Source organism: Protopterus annectens, chromosome 16.part0, assembly GCF_019279795.1.
Source record: "Protopterus annectens isolate FY-2018-M chromosome 16.part0, PAN1.0, whole genome shotgun sequence".
NCBI classification, from domain to species: Eukaryota; Metazoa; Chordata; order Ceratodontiformes; family Protopteridae; genus Protopterus; species Protopterus annectens.
In genome coordinates, this window is record NC_056750.1 from 82,854,481 (window position 1) to 82,873,368 (window position 18,888).

At 42.7% G+C, this 18,888-nt stretch overlaps 1 protein-coding gene across 1 annotated transcript in view; it reads left to right on the forward strand.

Annotated features, from left to right (window-relative positions):
- LOC122791025 (galanin receptor type 1-like) overlaps positions 1-18,888 on the forward strand; it is an 823,755-nt gene that overhangs the window by 334,600 nt on the left and 470,267 nt on the right. The gene's annotated exons all lie outside the window — the stretch shown is intronic.

The window sequence follows — 18,888 nt, forward strand, 5'->3', positions numbered from 1 at the left end:
CTTAAAAGTCAGGTGTTGTACAACAGGGTGTACATGTACATCACTTCTACTGTGTATGTTGCTTCATTTCTCTGTGTTTTGTCCAATGGTTGTGATGGCCATCTTATTTCACATGTCAGTGTTATCCCATATGACATACACCGATAGATGTCATATGCTCCACTGAGGACAGGGTTATGCAGACAAAGGGTGGTATGTATGGGATGTGAGACATGTTTTGCAGGATAATTGAGCAGTGTTGCAGTCAGCCCACTACATGTCATGGACATGTCAGATAGCACATGGCATTGTGTGACATTCATAGCAATGGTATAATCCACAAGGGTGTATCCTGTGGGCCGGTCATACTCCAGATCCAACACATTTAGAGTGTGTGCACACATATGCCCTCTGTACAGTACGTTTTGTATTCCCAACATGTATAATGTTGATATGTAGTACCTGTCCTTACAGTGGAACACAGATACACCATTGTATTCACTGTTGTCCACACATCTGGCAATGACTCTTTGGAAAATTTATTGTAGGTGTTTCATGTAGTCTTCAATTGTTTCACATGGGGTAAACACTGTGATGCATTGCAGGTCTGACCAGTGTCCATTAACAGGACCACCATACATTATGTGTATGTGTGTTATGGCAGATAGCATGCAATTAATATGTGCTGTGCATTATCAAGCCTGGTAAATAATAACAATCTCACCTGACACAGGCTGTTGTCGCTGCAAAATGCCAGAGGTACCTAAACAAGAGTGTCACAGCAGTAAGATCATTATCCACACCTGTGTGATAGCTACAGGGTGAAATGTCCATGTTAGCACATAAGCCAGTACAATACACTATACTATGGATTATGCACATCTCTGCATACATAGAGTAGCAGACTATAGTATGTGGCATGTGTGCATACATGCCTTCATATGATGTTACATTACATATTGCACAGTAACACAAGTAACTATGTGAAATATAGCTGTGTTATATGTGCAGTTGTGACTTATCAGGCAACTCCAGGCTCGGTAGTTGAGAGACACCCACCTCCACAATACCAGCTAAAGCGTGTGGCTGGAGGTCTGCAAGTGTCCCCAGGTTGGCCAGTAGCTCCTCGGTACGTGTGAGTGGGGGCTGGGTGAGTGGCCCCCCACCTGTTGCACCTTGTTCCCTGGCAATTGCATTAGCACGCTGTTTCGTCCATCTTAAGAGGTCAGTGCAGTGTTGGTGCACCTGCTGATAGGTGTGATTGTGACCACCAACATCATTTACCCTCCTGCAGAGTTTCTCCCACAGGCATCCCTCTGCTGTTCATCCTGTGGCTCATGGCTGAAGAGTGTTGTGCTGTTGTCGAGGAGGTATGGGACGAGGACCTCATCTTCCAAGCGGTTGTACTCCGGCAGTCTGCTACGTGGCATACCTGGAAGACATAATGATGGAGACAGGTCACAGTAACTGACAGAGAAGTACAGCAGTACAGCTGAACATACATGTGTATCGCATTTATTAAGATCACAAACACGTCTTTGCAAATCTACATGACACTAACACCACTAACATGTATATGTCACACACATTTGACACTTACTGGTGATGTGATGTTATTGCCATATATGTGTGTGTCATGTGATGACATTGCTCATACACCATGTGGATGTTGTCTTGACGTGGGCATGTCTGTTTGGGTGTACTGGTGTCTTTACCTATCAGCACATGTCTGAATGTGTTCACATTAATGCAATCGACCTTAATGCTGTGTATATATCACATATATAGTCATACATAGCCGTTAGGAACATGACCTGTGACCCTGCTGACTTGCAAGCATGTATGTGTTTTGCCATATACATGTACGTGGCACTGCACAGCTGTGTAGCATCCTGCCATGTATTGCCTGTGTTGCACGTGTAACACAAGGGACAATAGCTAGCCTGATGGTATTTTGCAGGGTTGGATATCAACTATAGCATGTATGGTCATAGTGATCTAGTAGGCCCTGGGCCATTTATGGTTACCTAGCTGTAGGCAACAGACAGGTAAGTTTCATTGGCCATTTCAAGCAGTGCCACAGAACTGATCCACAGGGTTATTGATATATTTGGCATGCGGTCATCACACCATGTCACAGAGAGGGGCAATGTGCAGCTTCGCTGGACAGGAATGCATAGTATGGCAAGAGTATGTTAAGTGTATGGGACAAAGATCTGTCAGGCATGCTGTGATCCTTGTACTAGAAAGGTGGATGTCCATGAAGTATGTGTTTATTTAGGATCAGGATGTGTTAAGTGTAGTATGTCCAACACCTCTGGGTTGGACATGGCTTTATTCAGGGTAGGCTGCATGTTACATAGTGTAGCTAGGGATTGGGAAGGGCAGTGTAGGTCATCTACACATGGGCAATAACCCTTAATGGAAATATGTGATCTGTTATGGGTCATATAGGTGTTGTGTATGGCTGAGCAATTATCTCTACATTCCTGGATGGCACCCTGTCATGATTAGGGATGCCACATACAACTACTTGTCTGGTGTGGTGAAGTAACTATCAAAGGAAAGAGTACATTCCAGCTGCATCCCATACACACAGTTGCCATTATGTTGACCGCTGCCTAGGTAGTAGTTCATGGGTACAGGGTTTGTAACATAGGGGATGACAATGCAATACTTAGCTGTCAGATTGTGGCCATACATCACACACCACACATCAACCCACAAAGGCCCTTCTGTATGTTGAATGCAGCACACATTGAGTCACTATTGCTCCTAGTTCATAGTCATTTGCAAACATCAATAGGCAGATGCCTTCTGTGTTAGTCTGTGTGGTATAGATAACAAAGAGGGGGAGTACCAGGAATGAACCCTGTATTACTGTAGCTGGCACTGGTTTGATGTGCGTGTATTAGTCAGACACCTTCTGTAGTGTTGGTTCTGCCAGCAGTCCAGTTGCCAACCATTCCTGTGACATAGAAATAAACACCTAGTTTACAGAGTGTAGATGGAAAACAGTATGGGTGATGGTGTCCTACGACCTGGCAAGGTCATGATATGCAGTGTGAATCAACCCTACTGTCATTTACATCTGTATCGAGTACATTAAATATGTTGATCACGGTTCATGGCCTTACAGACCAGACCCAGCAGGGTAGTTGTGCACTATTTCCCATTATCAATGGTGTCTCCCCCTTTGTGGGGTGTGATAAATGTTGCTGTGCACCATTCGGTGTGTACAGAGCCTGACGTGGGGCTATGATTGAACATGATGTGTATGTGGATAGCTGAATGTTCTTACATTTGTGTAGGATACACCCTGGGATGTTGACAGGTCCAATGAAAGCTGTATGTATGGCTTTAGAGAGTGCAGCTTGTACCTGCATAGTCGTTATTATAGGGGCCCTGTAGTGTAAATGGATATATTACTAAGTGTACCTGTTGGGTGGGGTGGGAGTGGGTTTAGGTTCTCCAAGACCCTATCTGGATGAACGGGTGCTATTTCTGTAGGTGCAGGGGGGAGGTGGGAGTGGGTTTAGGTTCTCAGAGACCCTATCTGGATGAACGGGTGCTATGTCTGTAGGTGCAGTACTTCCCATGCCACAGTGCTGTGCAGCACGGCAGGTCTTGTCGTTGCCATTACGATTAATGACACAGCTATAGAATGCTCTGTGCTTGGCCTCATAATATGTGGCTGATTAGTTTCACAGTAGCTTTGTGTGGTTTTATATGGTGTATTTGCATCTTACTGAGGCTGACCAGGGATAACCTACATTCATGTGTGTTCACTCTTGCAACAGTTACTACCGTCTGTGGTACAGTTTCAAGCATGGTACCACCAGTTTGCCTTCTTGTTTGTGTTGGCTTGAATCCCCAACAGGTAAACTTAGTAATATATCCATTTACACTACAGGGCCCCTATAATAATGACTATGCAGGTACAAGCTGCACTCTCTAAAGCCATACATACAGCTTTCATTGGACCTGTCAACATCCCAGGGTGTATCCTACACAAATGTAAGAACATTCAGCTATCCACATACACATCATGTTCAATCATAGCTCCATGTCAGGCTCTGTACACACCGAATGGTGCACGACAACATTTATCACACCCCACAAAGGGGGAGACACCATGCACATGCATTGTCCACCTGCATGGGTGCCATGAAAGTCACCACTCTGCTCTTAGGAAACATAACATTGTCATTGGAGACTAACTATGTGTAGCATACTGTTAGCCCTGTTTGTGTGACTACTGTGAACCAGATCAGTGGGGTCAATGGAATCCAACATGCATTGAGCACAGGTGTTGGTACACGAGGAGTCTTCCCAGTTCATAATGGAATAGTTGAGAGTAGCCATTATTATGGTTCTGTCTCAGACCTAATCTTCCCCATTACAGCACATTAAGACAGTTGGGAAATCCGCGGCCTGGTGGGTTATCTGTCTCAAGGTGCAATTTGAATTCCACTTTGGCACAAAGGTAGTTGCTCAGCATAATGCATCTGAAGTTATGCAAGTGCAACTAGCGTGGGGGGTGTACATATCCTTCAGGAATATGGACACACCTGTGGCCCATGTGTTCCAATAAAGGATAATGGGCAAGAGGTGAGGTATGTGTTATAACATGGTCATGCAGGGGTGCTCTCCGGCGTGGGGGTGTACATATCCTTCAGGAATATGGACACACCTGTGGCCCGTGTGTTCCAATAAAGGATAATGGGCAAGAGGTGAGGTATGTGTTATAACATGGTCATGCAGGGGTGCTCTCCGGCGTGGGGGTGTACATATCCTTCAGGAATATGGACACACCTGCAGCCCGTGTGTTCCAATAAAGGATAATGGGCAAGAGGTGAGGTATGTGTTATAACATGGTCATGCAGGTGTGCTCTCCGGCGTGGGGGTGTACATATCCTTCAGGAATATGGACACACCTGTGGCCCGTGTGTTCCAATAAAGGATAATGGACAAGAGGTGAGGTATGTGTTATAACATGGTCATGCAGGTGTGCTGTCCGGCGTGGGGGTGTACATATCCTTCAGGAATATGGACACACCTGCGGCCCGTGTGTTCCAATAAAGGATAATGGACAAGAGGTGAGGTATGTGTTATAACATGGTCATGCAGGGGTGCTCTCCAGCGTGGGGGTGTACATATCCTTCAGGAATATGGACACACCTGCGGCCCGTGTGTTTCAATAAAGGATAATGGACAAGAGGTGAGGTATGTGTTATAACATGGTCATGCAGGTGTGCTCTCCGGCGTGGGGGTGTACATATCCTTCAGGAATATGGACACACCTGCGGCCCGTGTGTTCCAATAAAGGATAATGGACAAGAGGTGAGGTATGTGTTATAACATGGTCATGCAGGGGTGCTCTCCGGCGTGGGGGTGTACATATCCTTCAGGAATATGGACACACCTGCGGCCCGTGTGTTCCAATAAAGGATAATGGACAAGAGGTGAGGTACGTGTTATAACATGGTCATGCAGGGGTGCTCTCCGGAGTGTTGAAACATGTCTCAGCCACTGCACAGATATGTTCTCCATGTTAGGAATTGACATATGTGTGTCCGTATAGTGTTTCTGACATGTATCATTGCGTAGCGAGACCTGCGGTTTATTGCTTGGCTGTCCCTGTAACAGCAGTGGACCTTCACTTGAACTGTGCATGATGAAGGCACTTTAGGGGAAGCATGAGCCCTAGGCAGTATCCAGATTCCCAGGGGTGTCAGGTGCAGGCCCTGTCTGGCAAAGCATCATGGTCTGTCAACCATGTTATCCCAAGCAGACAGATACTGGATACCCTTTGACTTGCACCACTACACTAGACAATTGTGGAATACAATCCTTTTGTCCCTGTACAGCAGTATAATTCTGGCCAATGGCAGAATGATACCCAGGCCTTGGGATATCGAGTATCGATATTCATCAAAGATACCCACACCTCCAGGTTGGTGGCAAAGCACGAAGCATCAGAGACTATCCATGTGCAACTAACAGTGTGTAAAACTGCCTTCCAGTTTATAGCCTGCTACAGACCACCCTCCCAAACCCAGGAACCCCACTCGGCCTTCCTGAGAACACTGGAAAATATGAAGGTCTCTCCAAACACCATTATATTGGGCAACTTCAACTACCCAAACATAGACTGGGAGCATTACTCTAGCTCCAACACCCTAGCCCAAAGGTTCCTAGAATTTATAAACTCAAATGCTATGGAACAACTTGTTACCACTCCCTCAAGAGGGAAAACATACTGGACCTGATCATCACCAATATGGGGACTCTATGCTCCAGACCAGAAGTGTATCCCTCACTGGTAAGATCAGACCATAAACTAATCTCACTGGATATTCACATCCCACCCCACCCCTGCCCAGAAAACCACAGTGAAAAATTTCTCTAAAGCAAATTTCACACCTCAAAACTGAGGTGGAATCCTTCAAAGCCCCGGCCTGTGGAAAATGCCCAGATCGCAGAATCCTTTATAAACGCATTCTATGAAGATCTTCAGGAATGCATGGATCATGCGATCCCAAATAAACCAAGACCCAATCCTCCAAAGGCAGACGTCCTGTCTGGTGGACCCCAGCCATAAACAAACTATACAATAGAAAGAGGAAGCTACTAAATGATAGAGCAAAATCCCGAAAAGGGAAGGCATCACTGATCCGTATTAGCAAAAAACTACGGGCACTCATAAAATTGTCTAAGGCCAGCTTCGAGAGAAAAATTGCACAGGACACTAAGGATAATCACAAGGCTTTCTTTAGTTATGTTAGGAACCTGGGTGGTAATTCCCAGATATGCTCAGAATTAGTCCAAAATGACAAAAAATACACTGAACCCACAGACAATGCCAACATCCTAGCTGAGTGGTTCAGCGCAAACTCCCCCCCCCCTCCAAAAGGGCAAATATCTATCCCAGCAGAGTGCTGCCCCCCTGACATCTCAGATGCTCAGGTAAGAGCCGCCCTCTCCAAAGCAAAAAACACAGCATCAATGGGACCAGACGGTGTCCTGGGCTGCGTCCTACATGAACTCCAAGAAGAGCTAAACCCAAACATAAAACTACTGTTCAATCTCAGCCTTACTACAGGATATGTGCACAAAGAGTGGCATACAGCAACCGTGGTCCCTCTCCATAAAGGTGGTGCCTCAACGGATCCTGGAAACTATCGCCCCATAAGCCTGACTAGCTTGGTCTGCAAAGCTATGGAAAGGATCATCATGGACCTCATAAATAAAGATATTGGGGACCTACAGACACTGGATCCTACCCAGTTTGGCTTTGTTAAGGGTAGATCCTGCCTCTTAAACCTGGTTGATTTCTTTGAAACAGTCACCAAGGCCATTGACGAGGGGAAGGTGGTCCACACAGCCTACCTGGACCTCGCAAAAGACTTCGATACAATACCCCACTCGGGCATTACAGATAAGCTCACCAGCTTAAATATAAACCCCTATGTCACTAGATGGATTGCAAACTGGCTCAAGGACAGAACCCACATGGTATGAATTGCTGGAGCCATGTCAGACTCCAAACCAGTTACAAGTGGTGTCCCACAAGGCTCAGTCCTGGGACCTCTCTTGTTCGGTATATATTTCTCGGAGGTACAGGCCAACACAGAAGGACTGTGGCTGACCAAGTTCTCAGATGACTGCAAACTGGGCGCCATAATCGACTCTCCAGCCGACACAAGCATCCTCCAAAAGGGCCTCACAGAAGCAGACAACTGGTGCCAGAGCTTTGGCCTCAAGCTAAATGCCAAAAAGTGTATAGTCATCCCCTTTGGCAAAAACAAAGTGCCCACAAATTACCACATAGGTGGTAATCCATTAAGTACAGAAGAAGTAATTAGGGACCTGGGGACCCAAGTTGATAGCAATCTCTCATTTGACAACCACGTGGCCAAAGTGGTTAGAAAAACATTTTATATAGCCCACCTAATCATGAAGGGATTCACATCTAGATCAGGGGAGGTCATCGTGCCTCTTTACACACCCCTCATCAGGCCCATAATTGTGTACAATGCCTTTTGGGATGTACCTTACCAGACATCTGCAGCAACTGGAAAGACCCCAAAAGTACCTCACCAAGAGGATCAAAGGGCTCAAACAGATGCCATATGCTGCCCGGTTAAAGAAACTCCAGCTCTACTCAGTGGCATACCGCCTGTTCAGAGGCGATCTGTGCCTGACGTATAAAGCCATGTCCAACCCGGAATTAATGGACATGCTGCACCTCAGAAAATCCAAATCCCATCGAGCTACGCGCTTGAGAGACTTGAACCTCAGCACTCAAATAAATAGGACATGCTGGAGGGACAGATTCATAACCCAGAGGCTCCCTTCACTCTGGAATAAAATCCCAGTCCAGGTTAGGCAGAGTCCCTCATTGACTCTATTCAAGAGGAATCTTGATGAGTGGATGGGAGATCGTAGGTTTACCCCAGGTATCACTGCTGTGTCACTGTTAGACAGAGGCACAGTATACTAACCTCGAAAAAGGGCATAGCAAAATAAATTTAAAATGGGTGTCGAAAGCCAAACACATTCTGGCTAGGCTTATAAATGCCCTACGGCAGATAGCCTAGTATGAACCTATGAACCTATGATATACCTGCATGGGCTATAAGACCTGACAGTTCCTACATGTGTTTCCATGCAGTCCAGGCTACTGCATCACAGGTCCTGTACAACAACATGGAATATGCCAGAACCATGTGTATAGTTCAAAAGGTGGTCTGAGTGTATGGGTATGTGGCTAATCATGGCAGACAGGCAGCTGACAGTATGTATGCCCTTGTATAGGTAGGTGTGTTACATAGTGCTAGAGTTTGCATTCACAAATGAGTACTGTTGGGCATGTTTCCAGTCACGTGTTCTGAGGTGTGGCACAATTATGCAAACTATGTCATACAGTTTGTGTATTTCGGTGTCTGTCTCTTCCTGCTTGGGGGGGGTCACTTGTTTGGCCAGATACTTAGACGTGTCTGTGAAGTCTGGTAGTGTGTGTGGGTTTCCTTACTATATTCTGGTAAGGGTATGTATTGGTTGTGTTGATGAGCTGCATGTGTTAACCTACACCTCATGACTGTCCAGTCCAGTCATGGCTGTAGACTGGGCTGCCTTCCAGCTTACCCCTGTAGCTGCATCCCAAACAATGTGTGGGGCGTGGTGTTAGGTGGGTTTGGCAGTGTACATGGCATAGAGATTACATTTCCCCAGGATGGCCACATACACAAAGCTGACATTAGTAAACACCAGTAGCTGACTAGTGGACATGCCTGTATGAGCATTCAGTACTACAAGTACCAAGTACTGTATTTAGTTTACGTATTGCTTATGAAGATGTTTTAGACAGTGATGCTCACATGTAAATATTTGTGTTATAGACGTGACAACACTGGCTATTACGGGAACATTGTATCTAGCTTTAGCAGCAATCCTCCTCTGAGGAGCACATCACATCCTGATAGTTGATTACAGATGATGCAAATATCTACAGGTCTGTTTCCTTCTCTGGGTATATACTCACATATCCATCAGGACCATGAGCTCTGTTGGGCACAGACACCCACTCTCCAAACAGAGTCAGATAGTGTGAGCCATCACCTGTGAAGCGACTATTACACATGGGCAGCTGTCTCCTACATCTTACACTCCTACTGCATATGTTACACTGGAGTTAAAGATGATATGCAACCTGTTTCATTACCAGTGCTGTGCACTAACTTACATACAGTATGTGCAAGCGGCTGTTAGGTTGGCAATGAGAGGTTGGGCTACACAAACCTGGTAGTTCAACCAGTGTGTCTCTACTCTCAATATCCACGCAATGTAGGTGTGCACATAGCCATTTGGCCCAGCCCTGTAAAAAGGGTCACTACACATTTGCATAACATGTACACATGCACAGCTATTATTGCTTGCAACCAATACTAGAGAGGTCCGGCCCTGTAACAAGGGTCACTACACATTTGCATAACATGTACACATGTACAGCTTTATTTCTTGCAAATGATACTAGAGAGGTCCAGCCCTGTAACAAGGGTCACTACACATTTGCACAACATGTACACATGCACAGCTGTTATTGCTTGCAAACGATACTAGAGAGGACCAGCCCTGTAACAAGGGTCACTACACATTTGCATAACACATATACATGCACAGCTGTTATTGCTTGCAAACGATATTAGAGAGGTCCAGCCCTGTAACAAGGGTCACTACACATTTGCATAATATGTACACATTCACAGCTATTATTGATTGCAAACAATACTAGAGAGGACCAGCCATGTAACAAGGGTCACTACACATTTGCATAACATGTACACATGCACAGCTGTTATTGCTTGCAAATGATACTAGAGATGGCCAACCCTGTAACAAGGGACACTACACATTTGCATAACATGTACACTTGCACAGCTGTTATTGCTTGCAAATGATACTAGAGAAGTCCAGCCCTGTAACAAGGGTCACTACACATTTGCATAACATGTACACATGCACAGCTGTTATTGCTTGCAAACAATACTAGAGAGGACCAACCCTGTAAAGAAGATCACTACACATTTGCATAACATGTACACATGCACAGCTTTTATTGCTTGCAAACGATACTAGAGAGGTCCAGTCATGTAACAAGGGTCACTACACATTTGCATAACATGTACACATGAACAGCTGTTATTGCTTGCAAACAATACTAGAGAAGACCAGCCATGTAACAAGGGTCACTACACATTTGCATAACATGTACACATGCACAGCTGTTATTGCTTGCAAACGATACTGGAGAAGACCAACCCTGTAACAAGGGACACTACACATTTGCATAACATGTACAGATGCACAGCTGTTATTGCTTGCAAACACTACTAGAGAGGTCCAGCCCTGTAACAAGGGTCACTACACATTTGCATGACATGTACACATGCACAGCTGTTATTGTTTGCAAATGATACTAGAGAGGACCAGCCCTGTAACAAGGGTCACTACACATTTGCATAACATGTACACATGCACAGCTGTTATTGCTTCCAAACGATACTCAAAGGGACCAACCCTGTAACAAGTGTCACTACACATTTGCCTAACATGTACACATGCACAACTGTTATTGATTGCAAACAATACTAGAGAGGACCAGCCCTGTAACAAGTGTCACTACACATTTGCATAACATGTACACATGCAGAGCTGTTATTGCTTGCAAACGATACTAGAGAGGTCCAGCCCTGTAACAAGGGTCACTACACATTTGCATAACATGTACACTTTCACAGCTGTTATTGCTTGCAAACGATACTAAAGAGGACAAGCCCTGTAACAAGGGACACTACACATTTGCATAACATGTACACATGCACAGCTGTTATTGCTTGCAAACAATACTAGAGAGGTCCAGCCCTGTAACAAGGGTCACTACACATTTGTATAACATGTACACATGCACAGCTGTTATTGCTTGCAGAAAATGCTAGAGAGGACCAACCCTGTAACAAGGATCACTACACATTTGCATAACATGTACACATGCACAGCTTTTATTGCTTGCAAATGATACTAGAGAGGTCCAGTCCTGTAACAAGGGTCACTACACATTTGCATAACATGTACACATGCACAGCTGTTATTGCTTGCAAACAATACTAGAGCGGTCCAGCCCTGTAACAAGGGTCACTACACATTTTCATAACATGTACACATGCACAGCTGTTATTGCTTGCAAATTATACTAGAGAGGTGGATATTACATGTGTTATATACATGGATAGTTACCTGGCTCTTCCAATTAACTTTGCTATCATGCTGCTAAACTGTCAGATGACTACAAATGATATGTATAATGAAACACCAAAGCAAAAAAATCTCAAAAAACTCCAACACGTAGCAGAAAGTAAACGCCAACCACAGAGATGGAAAGCCACAACACTTTATTCACATGTCCTGGTACCTCGGCAATTCGCCTTCAGTGGAACAATACATAAAATGAAACCCATCTCCTTAAATACAAACACATTAAACTCATTATTCTATCAACCAATTATAAAATAATTGATAGAAACTTTCTTCCCTCCTTTTTGCTTAATTACTTTACAAAACATTTAAATACCATTTTTCATAGAAATACCCATAAATATGCTATTTAAATACTAATTTATCAATAATCCACATTATCTAACATTTAGACTATACAATATAAATAAATAAATAAGTAAATAAATATAGATATGAATAAATGAATAAATGGTAAAGACTACTCCAGGCATGTGATATTATACATGAAATAGCATTAAATAATGCTAAATATTTTAAATGCAAAATATCAAATGCAAAACTTTCTCATAAAGCAAAACAATTCATAAAACATCATATGATATTTCATAAAGATAAACTTACATCTAAATTCAAGCCCCCCGGATGTAAAGTGTGATAATTGAGAAACTTGTTAAGTTCTGTCTTAAAATTTCCACCATCAAAATGTGGTCTGGCTAAAACACTGAAAATAAATCCTTCAGTGTTGCCATTATGAACCTTAACAAAATGGAAAGCCACAGGACTGTCCAAATTCTCCCTTCTCACATCTCCCAAATGTTCCAAAATGCGAACCTTGATCTTTCTGGTAGTTTGACCAATATACCATAATGGTTGAACACAATCACACCCCAAAACATAAACCACCCCTTATGATAGACAATTAAATTTTTCAAACACCCTATATCTCTTCCCATTAATTTTCATTCCATCTAAATTTCTAACCAAATGACATACAGAACACCTACCACATTTCTCCATACCAATATTTTCTCCATCAACAGAATGTTCTAGTTTTTTATTTAATAACTCCTTCAAGTTACCAAATCTTCTGTAAGAAAAACTAATATGAGTAGGAAACAAACTTCCCACAATCATATCATCACAAACCACACTCCAAAACTGTCTAACAATCTTCTCTATGGTTTGAGAAAAATCTGAATATCTTGAAACAAAAAATAATTTCTCCTCTTTATCAGCAACTTGTACAAATGATATGTATCCTGTTATTGAGTATTGTAGTTGCCAATAGACATAACTACTGTTTGCATAACATAACAGAACTGCTATGTAGAATAGAATACAGATCTGCCTAAAATACTGTACTTTACACATTTATTGGCACAATATCCCACAATGCACGTCATATTTGCACGGTAAGCCCACCTTTAACATGTTCATCTTACTTATACATCCATACATATGTCGACTGTTACAATATATCGACATATACTATCCCCTGTTATAGCACATACTTGTTGGACCAATCCTGACACTGACAGTGGCTAGAAGTGAATTGGTATATTCCAAGCCTATATCATCCCTTGTGGTGTATGTGGTGTTTGTGACCTGCAGCAGTACACACATAGAATACTACAGGCATTACTACTGCTCAACAATACATCACTACAAGATAGCTATTTCACTATATGCATTGATTATACTGTAATTCTTACAGAACAGGTACTACATGCACAGATATACTACCTGTTATACATACCTTCTTACAAATTGGAGGTGTTATTGACTAGTATAATACTCATTTTCAGTTTGTCTTTCAGTGTTTTGTACTGTCCTACAGGTAGATACAGATGGTTTGAATGGGTGACAAGGCAACCATTTATAGTTACAGATCAGTAACGTGCTATCCCGATGACCAATTGGTGTTCCTAAGTATCTAATTACATGCACATCAGCTGCACTGCTACTGCCTTAGCCAATACCATGGCTACAGTGGAGTATAACTGAGTACTCTACTTGGGCGTTGTCCCTTTGCCTTACTTGTGAGCAAGACAGCGTGGAAGTTTTGTTTGGAATCTATTGCAACAGCTGTATGGAGACGAACAGTAATATATTGTGTGTAATGCCTAGAGGATTTGATCTAAATGTGAGTACTGCTGTTATATTTCTGAACATTGCTACTTGTGCAGGGTTTGTCTGTACCTAATACTTCTGCATATGTTTCAGTTTGGCCAGGATGTTTGACAAGCTCAAGGCTGCATAGCTATGCATATAATGTTAGGGGATTTACAGTGTGCTTACCAGACATATTTAGTTTGGTGTTACTGTGTATCATAATGTGCTGATAATCAGTACTCGGTAACTCTTCCTGGTGTACGAACCTTTCAACCCTCTGAAACAGGATTATTTCATACAAACCCTGTTATATCAGTAGCTATTCAATTGTATAATGGCAACTACTTCACATAGGGCCATCATAGTGTGTCTGTGTCCAGGTATGTTAAGGTTTCAGGAGATGTTGTACAGTAGTTGAATAATTGGTTATGGTATGACAGTACGTATTGATGTAATTATTTTGATTGTGGGTGTACATAGCACATGCAGGTACCCCTTTTATACAACGTCTATATGTGTGTGGGTGCTCTTTCCCTATGTGAACACCTTTCCTTTAGTAGACTAATACTATGGTAATTGCAGGCTGGTATTAAATGCTTCCTGTATAGCATGCAGGTACTGTTAGTCCTTGAATCCTTTTGGCAATACATCGGAATGTAATACAGTTTTGCAAAATGAAAGCTGTCTGTGTATTTCTGTCATGGATATTTGCAGTCATTGCAGTTGTCTTGGTGACTGTGTCCATAGAACATACTTGTAATTGTGTACTGGCATATACTCTTCATATGCTATGTTCATATTCTTTGGGGGGTGGAATGTGTGATTGCTACGGTCCATGTTATACTTAGATATGAACACTTTGAATGCTGTCTACAGACATGTATGTATGTGTATGTATATATCTATATATATGTGTGTATATGTATATATATATATATATATATATATATATATATATATATATATATATATATGTATATGTATATATATATATATATATATATATATATATATATATATATATATATATATATATATATATATTATTGCATACATTTATCTGTACCTCCATAGACGTGTAGATGATTTTTAACCTCTCTATATATCTACATATATATGCAGACCTGTATATATCGACATGTCTCTATGTATCTCTCTCTCTATATCTATATCCATATATCTATATATGAGCATACACCTTTAATTGGGTACATGGCGGGTTGTCCTATTTCATCACATTCCTCCCTTTTGTGTTTTAACCTGTCTGCATGCACAACTGGGATAGGAACATCCCAGGTAGCTTAGTGTTAGGTTACTCTGAGGATGGAGTACATGGTTGCGGGTTCTACTCCTGGAAGGTGTTATTATTTTACCTCTCAGAGTAGGCACTGGTAAGGAAAGTGTGAATAATGCACATTTACATGGTTGTAAGCAGGTTTGCCTGCGGTCTGCTCGATGTTAAGTAAAGGTTAAACCTGTGAAGCGCTTCTCCTTTTACCGTGTTTCAGCACCACTTACCGTCGCGCAAACCTGTGAAAACCCGCTTACAACTGCTTTAGAGTACTTTAATCCACCTGCATCCAACAACCCTTATTCACCTGATAGCCCTTGAACCCGGAGCCATGAACACCATAGTCACTGACTTTACCACTAAGGCATCTGAGATATGTACAAATGTTATGGTGTTTAGAATATACATTGTACTGCAGACATTCCTCACTACTGAAAACAAATGTGACAGTTGGTGTACATATGTCTGACACATGTTAATGTTCATATGTTTGTGAAATTAGGTGTTGCAGTGTGACCTGACAGGGTGTATTATGGATGAGAAAGGTTCTTGCTTTGTGTCCTTTTTATATTGTCCCCATACTCCATGTATACCCCTCCAGTTCACGTATTGGACATCCGACCCAGGCCCTCCTTGATGCATGGTTGCATTACTCATCATTCCTCCCCCACCCACATACACAACAACCACCCCTTCTATGGTGAATTAGGGTAATATTAATTGTTATAATACCAGAGCTGCATGTGTTTTGTGTACAGTTCAATTCCTTTGGATTGCTTCTGTGTCATGAAGTGTGTTCATAGATGTTTATATATATGGCTATTGATGTAACTGTATAATATATATATATGTGTGTGTGTGTGTGTGTGTGTGTGTGTGTGTGTGTGTGTGTGTGTGTGCAGACATGACTGACATGCATATATATATATATATTGTATTAATTTGTAACAGTAATACATATGTAGACTGGAATGTGTTGGTTCACAAACTACAGTACATTACAATGTATTGTACATATGTACACAAAGTGACTGTCCCATTTGTGATCATTACAGTGAAATGCATATGGTATAAGGTGTAGTCTCAAGACCATGAAACATGTATACACCTCGGATGGCTTAGTGGTAAGTCCCATGACTATAGTGTGCATGGTCCAGGGTTCGACACCTGTGATGCTTTACAATTTTTTTTTTCTCCAGAATAAGGCTCATTTAAGCAGTTGTGAGCATGTTTAAAAGTGTTTGTGTGACATTATAGCAGCGGTTAAACACAGTTAAACAAACTTTGTAACGTATAACCTGTGCATGCAAATACGGCCACATCTGCTAACTACTCAGGATATATACATGTCAGTGAAGTAACATCTCACTATGTGCTGACATAACATTACATTCTCTGTTGACTGTACTCTCCAGCACACATGGGTTTATATGGGTGTTTCAAATGTTTATTATACAGATGATTACTACCTATATATGCAAGCTGTGGTTAAGGTATACTTTTGAACATGATAAACATCCCTGCCTTTATCGGGATTGGAACCTCGAATGCACAGATACTATGCAGATGCTGTAACCATTACACTGTTGACATTAACGTTGCTTCCACCTATTTCCTATTTAGATGATTTCTATGTGTAAGCTAGGCTGAGCAAAGGGCGGAGGCCCCCAAACTCACTGAGTTTCACGTACTCTTGAAATAACAACATATAACAAATGTACTGTGAGACAATACATTACATTCCTAACTACATTAGGCATAGCCCCACACTGACACACTTCAAGGGAAACCTTGTTGTGTGAATGGGTAACAGAATATACACCCCTGGGTTCATGTGTCCCAGAACCATACAGCCAGGGGGGTGGGGGAGCCTATCCAGTTTGATAGCTGTGAGACCTGTTGGGGGAATTGAATGGTGTTGAATTGTCACATTAACATGCCCTCTTTAGATCACTAAGTGTCCCTATCACCCTCCACCACCCCAGTCTTCAACAGCTTCCGGCAACTCTGCCTGCAATTGATTCATTGGCTATGCTTGACAGAGGCTCAGTTACTTCATCAATGGTGTAGGGAAAGCCAACACACTGTATCTATGCTTCTAATTGCCCTTGGGCAGATAGGTAGTAGGCTATCTGTGAATCTGTAAAGTGCAGGCCATCACAGCCATAATATGTGAATAAACAGACCTTCAGATCACAATAAACAGTGAGAAATCACCATGTAGTCAGGAAACAGTTAAGTACAGCAAGAACATACAGAACACTGATACCTAGTCACTCCAAAAGCCTATGTTGGAAGCTAGAATACTTGTATGAGGTTAAGGCTTTCTATTGCTTAACAGTAGGTTACCTACAGGAGAGATGAAAAACAAGCACAGATGGGGAACATGCATGCAACGATACCATACCGGCCTATGTGTCAGCCTTAGGCTTTGGAATACTGGCCAAGGCTATTGGAGCCCCCGTGGTGCTTTATTTAGGAGAGTATAAAAGGTGAATACCAGCTCCATAAACAGATCTGTCTTAAGGCTCCTGAGAACACACCAGCACTACCAGACTACAACCCGTACCATATATTTCAGCCACAGAACATGGACTAACAGACATGGAGGGGCTGTATCCATATTCATCAGGGATACCTACACCTCCAAGTTAGTGGGGCAGCATGATACCTCTGAGATCATCCATGTGCAGCTAACATCAGCCACAACTGCAATGTAAACTGTGGCCTGCTATGGATCACCCTCCATGACCCAGGACCACCACTCCACCTACACGGAGACAGTGAAGAACATGACAGTCCAAATGCACACCCTGGCATTGGTCGGTGTCAACTACCATACCATTAACTGGGAAACTTGCTCCGGTACTCACTTCCAGGCCCAGCGCTTCCTGGAATTTATCACCTCATATGCCCTGTATCAGGTGATAACCTTCCTAACGTGGGGTGGAAACTACTAGAAGTGGTCATCACCAACATGGGCAAAAGATGCACCAAATCGGAGGTTAACCGGTCACTGGTTAGATCTGACCATAAACTATTCATTGTTTCCACACCCAAGCATCTCCCCCACCCATGGATACCACAATGTATACCTTTCCTACAGCTAAATTTACACTACTAGTGACAGGGGTGGGGGGTTTCACAGCCCCCATGCTATGGGGTAACACTGCTCCAGATACAGACAGATTTACAAATGCAGTCTATAAGCACCTACACGGATGTATGGATGGTGCCATCACTGGTAAACCAAGACTCACTCCTCCTAGACAAGGACACCAGTCTGGTGGACCTCTGCAATAAACAGGCTATACTACAGAAGTAGGACAGTGTTACAGGCTAACAGTAAATCCCACGAAGGGCAGACATCCGTGACCACTATTAGTATGATACGTAGGTCCCTCATGACATCATCCAAGGTTAACATCAGCAGGAGAATATGCAAGGATTTGAAAGATAACCACAAAGCCTTCTTTGGCTATGTCAAGTATCTATGTGGTGACACACAGATTTGCACTGTGCCAGTGAAATATAGCACAAACTATGCTGACCCTACTGATATCGCCAACATCCTTGCAGATACATTTAGTGCGTACTTTAGCCCATAAAGAGCCCACAACGCTACCCGAAAGGTACAGTGTCCCACACATCAGAGACACACAGGTGGAAATGGCCCTCTCTAACAGAAGAACACAGAGTAAATGGAG